The 5211-nt window shown below is 40.2% G+C and overlaps 1 non-coding gene across 1 annotated transcript; it reads right to left on the reverse strand.

The window, feature by feature from the left end:
* Positions 1-3904: 3904 nt before the first annotated feature.
* Positions 3905-4041, reverse strand: LOC139184705 (small nucleolar RNA SNORA8). The gene has a single exon (XR_011568270.1). It is a non-coding gene; the product is annotated as a small nucleolar RNA SNORA8 (small nucleolar RNA).
* Positions 4042-5211: the final 1170 nt, after the last annotated feature.

Below are 5211 nucleotides of genomic sequence, written 5' to 3' on the forward strand. Positions count from 1 at the left end.
ATTTTCAGGTGGAAAACTGTATACATTTTTAGGATATTATATAATTGAACTTTATATTTTTCTATTTTTAGGCAGATATGCAAACAAGTTAAAGTTTATAATAGCTTTTTACTGAAAGAAGTTATGTCCAATATATCAGAGAATCAGAACAATTTAGACTCAACCTCCTACTTTCTAAACCTTCCGAACAGTAAGTGTTAATGTTCATACTGATGGCACTAAAGCAGTGGTTCTCAAGTAACATATATAAAAGCCACATTTTTTAGCATGGGGTTGTGGGGAATAAAGCCCACCGGCCGAAACCCAAGGAATGGACTTGAAGACACAAGGTCCAACTAGAAGCCAGGCTGTAATGACAGTCTCACAAGAACGGGTGTCTGGTGGGCAGACACACCCAGAGTCATTACAATGGGGTTTTTACCCCATTTCCCCATTGGCTAAGCACTATGGGGTTAACAATCTCCCCAAAAAGTCACTTGGATTTCTCTCCCTTTCCCTTGCAAGTATCCTAACAGCTATTACACCAGCAGATTCTAGGCTAGTTGTCCTTGAAAATGGACCACTTTAAGTTTTTATTTCTTACAGGGAGATTTTGTTTTAAAATCCAAATTTCTGGGACAACTTCCCTGGCGATCCAGCAGTTAAAATTCCACACTTCCAATGCAGAGGGCACAGATTAAATCCCTGGTCAGGAATCTAAGATCCCACATGCTGTGCAGTGCGGACAAAAAGTCTAAACTTCTGGTTTGTAAATGCCAGTGACTGATTCACTGGTCTGGATTGGGGCACCTAAATCTGCATTTTTAACTAAGTGATCCTAATCCACATGGTGTCTTAACAGGTCCAGAGACATAATTTATGACACTGTAAGATGCCACCCTCCCTTCTGAATCGTTAATGAATAATGAAATTATGTATATTCAAATGTCATCTTAATGCTTCAAAAGCTAGTAACCCCAGATGAGTCACATGTAATAGCTCTCAGCAGTCATCATACCTGGTGATACAAACAATTCAAGGCCTGAGCCCACTGAGAGGCTGGTAACTCACCCTGGGTGTCAGAAATAAGGTTCTAGATTCAATACCCCACTGGGAAACAGAGACACAGGAAGACTTGCTACTCGCCTGCTATCTTGTTGTTGTTCAGTCACTCTGTCACGTCCCAGTGTTTGCAACCCCATGGGCTACAGCGCGCCAGCCTCCCCTGTCCTTCACTAGCTGTCAGAGTTTGCTCAAACTCATGTCCATCCAAGCATCTCATCCTCTGTCACCCTCTTCTCCTTTTACCATCAATCTTTCCCAGCATCAGGGTCTTTTTCAATGAATTTGCTCTTCAGCTTCAGCATCAGTGCTTCCAGTTAATACTCAGGATTGATTTCCTTAAGGATTGACTGGTTCCAGGCAAGAATACTGGAGTGGGTAGCCATTCCCTTCTAAAGGGGATCTTCCTGACCCAGGGATTTAACCAAGGTCTCCTACATTGCAGGCAGATTCTTTAAAAGAATATAAAAAAAGAATGTATACATGTGTATAACTGAATCACTTTGTTGTACAGCAGAGATCAGCACAGTAGTATAAATCAACTACACTTCAATAAGATAAAATAAAAATCAAGCCTTTAAACATAATAAACTAATTAAAATAAAGATGAATAACTCCTATAATGCAAACCTTTTAGATGTAGAAATCATGACTTGGGTTCCAAAACTATGAAAATGTCTATTTTCTTGGACTATGCACCTCTCCCTAGAGCAGGGGTCCCCACCTTCTAGGATCTAATGCCTGATGATCTGAAGTGGAACTGATGAAATAATAATAGAAATAAAGTGCATAATGAGTGTAATGTACGTGAATCATCCTGAAACCATCTCCCTCCTGATTAGTGGAAAAACTGTCTTGCACGAAACCTTTTCCCCCGGACCCAAAAAGTTGGGGACTGCTGCCCTAGAGGATGGGCTTCTCAGGTGGCCCTAGTGGTAAAGAACCCACCTGCTAATGAAAGAGACACAGGTTCGATCCCTAGGTCCGGAAGATCCCCTGGAGGAGGGCATGGCAACCCACTCCAGTATTCTTGCCCAGAGAATCCCATGAACAGAGGAGCCTGGAGGCGTAGAGCCCATTGGGTAGCAAAGAGTTGGACATGACTGAAGCAACTTAGCATGCATGCATGCCCTAGAGGATATAGAAAAAATGCTTTTTTTCCCTAATTACCTTAGCTCAGAGTTCCAAACATGTAAAATAAAGCCTATTTTAGCTACAATGTATCAGTATTGGTTATTAAGTGATCATAACAATTGTTGTTATTCAGTTGCTAAGTTGCAGCCCCATGGACTACAGCACAGCAAGGTTTCCTGTCCTTCACTATCTCCCAGAGTTTGCTCACATTCATGTCCATTGAGTCAATGGTGCTATCTAACCATCTCATCCTCTATGATCCCCTTCTCCTCCAGCTCTCAATCTTTCCCAGCATCAGGGTCTTTTCCAATGAGTTGGCTCTTCACATCAGGTGGCCAAAGTATTAGAGCTTCAGCTTCAGCATCAGACCTTCCAACGAATATTACAGGTCGATTTCCTTTAGGATCGACTGGTTTTATCTCCATACCAGCAATAACAAAATAAAACAGATTAACCATGGGTAGGAGAACAGGAAGCAACAACCCCATTTCCTGGGTCTGGGAAGGAATTTTTGAAGTGAAGGAAGAGTAGCTGAGTGAAGACGTGGCATATTGAGTTTTATCCTCAGGCTGCACGTTGCCCTGAAAGCTTGCAGTCTCTAAGGATTTCTGAGTTCGGGCCCAAACCAAGAAGTTTCTTCACCTGGAGTTCTTTTTATGATGATTCACCTGTGCTTGAATTCTTAATTTTGATTTACCTTTAAATTGACAATATGAAGCGATTTTTCTCAAGAAGAATGCATAGATATATTGTATGAGCTCTACATAGCAAAGAATATCTAGTGTGACTTTCTCACTTGAAATGAACTTTACTACATTAAAAATTCTCAGAAGAATAGTATTAATGTAGTTGCTCACACTGTATTTTTCTGACAGTTTTGCAAAAGAAAAGTCTGGTTTTGTTCTTTTCCAGAACACCAATTTAATTTTTCTATTTTTAAAATAAATTATTTATTTTAATTGGAAGCTAATTACTTTACAATATTGTAGTGGTTTTTGCCATACATTCACATGAATCAGCCATAGGTGTACCTGAGGACACCAGTTTTGAAGCCCAAATTATTATAGAATATATTCTTCTTTACCCTTTTACCCTTCTCGTTCAGTTTTTCCAGGAAGTGAGATGCTGTTTTCAGAGCGTCAGTTTGAAACACAGTGATTCTTTTCTATTTACAAACAGTGCTTTTTTTTCAGAAAGATTTTCTCAGTGTCATCCTTGATCTTTGGTTCTGTTTCTTAAAGAGCCCTCGTCAACCTTGAGCTGTATCAAATTCTCTCATCCATATCTATTATTTTATTTTATTTTTTTTTATATGCTGACTTTCTGCACAAAAGGTTTCTTTTTATTCATTAACATAGGCAAAGTTATTTAAGTCAATAAATTTTTAAGGATTTTTCACACGTCCTGATTCTTTCCACTGCCAGTCACCATAGCTCCTCCGAGGTTGTCATCTTCAAGGTAGCCCGTTCAAGAAGTTCTGCTCAATCCACAGCTGTGATGCCTGCCACGTTGTTTTAGTTGGGCCTCTTAGATCTTCAGTGGAGTTCACTTCTAAGTTTGCCACCTGTAATCTTCAAAGACCCAATTTCCTCAAGCAGTTTACTATAGGATCCTGTTTAGGGTCAGGAGATGGGATCTGTCTAGTTCTTAATGACAACCGTAAGAAAAAAAAGTATTAGTTACTTTTGAAGATTCTGTCAAACTGACCAGTATAAGAAACTAAAAGGATACTTGTATCAGTAGAAATACCAGGTCTAACATGCACAAAGCAAAAAAACCAACGATGCCAGATACTGAATTTATATCGCACTGTCTTTTGAACAGCCAGCAGGAACAAACTGCTGAATGCAGATACCATGCAGTGCAACATATCTATTATTTTAATAATCCCCCACACCTGTATTTTTTTTTCTGTTTCCCTACATCTTTTCAGGTTTGTTTCTCATGTTATTGATTTAGCTTATTCAGTATGTCAGCTCTATTCTTTGCAGCTTCAGATGATGGTTCCAGTGTTGCTCTGATTACCTTCCTCATCTTAGAAGTCATCATCTACTCTGTCTCTGTTGGACTTAACTCGAATCCTCTCCCACCTCCAATGCCTATTTCTTTGATTTAATTACCCATTGAAATTCATGAAAAGATGTAATCATGGAGACCTGCCTGCAGGACTTCCTGTCTCTGACTTTGCTAATGGTATTTCCTTGAAGGAACTGATCGATTGTTCTTTCCATGATGCATCAGAATGCAAGGTAGGTTCTCAGCATCATCTCTCTATCCCTCTGTCCCTCTCTCTTCCTGTTCATCTCTGGAAGCTGCAGGCACAGTATGGATGTGCTCTGAACTACAGTGATACCCAGCAAAGCCTGAGAGAGTGGAATGGTCCTCATGTTGTAGCTGCCTCCAAAAACAGCCTTACAGAAATGACTTCACCTTTCACTGGCTGGGTTAAATCTTGAGTTTCTGATCCAGGTTGAGGAATAAAGAGGCACATGCCCTAATCTCACTGAAGCTGGCAGTAGGTGGAGCAGCCTGCACATTCATTTACTTTCAACCTGATTCCCTTGCCCCTGATCTTATTAGATGCTTCTTCCAAATGCAGACATTGGGTTGATTGCACTGGTTTATGATGATTAGCAAGTTTTGATTTTTTTCTGTGTCTCTGTAGATACAGGTATTTTTTAAAAATATTTTTGATATGGACCATTTTTAAAGTCTTTATTGAATTTGTTACAATATTGCTTCTGTTCAATGTTTTGGTGTTTTGGCCCAGAGGAGAGATCTTAGCTCCCCAACCAGGGACGGAACCCAAACCCCCTTCATTGCAAGGTGAAATCTGAACCACTGGACCACTAGGGAAGTCCCAAGATATCTCTCTCTGAACTTGCACTAATCAGAAAATAAGGCTACTTTTTGAAAAAATTGTCACCCAAAATCCACTATCAAAATCTGAAGTCATGGTGGGAGATGCCTGTGGGGGAAAGCCAGGCAGCTTTGGAAGCAAGGCAATATTGCTGAGTCGCATGGAGGGGGTGGAGC

Source organism: Bos indicus, chromosome 8 (assembly GCF_029378745.1).
Source record: "Bos indicus isolate NIAB-ARS_2022 breed Sahiwal x Tharparkar chromosome 8, NIAB-ARS_B.indTharparkar_mat_pri_1.0, whole genome shotgun sequence".
NCBI lineage: Eukaryota > Metazoa > Chordata > Mammalia > Artiodactyla > Bovidae > Bos > Bos indicus.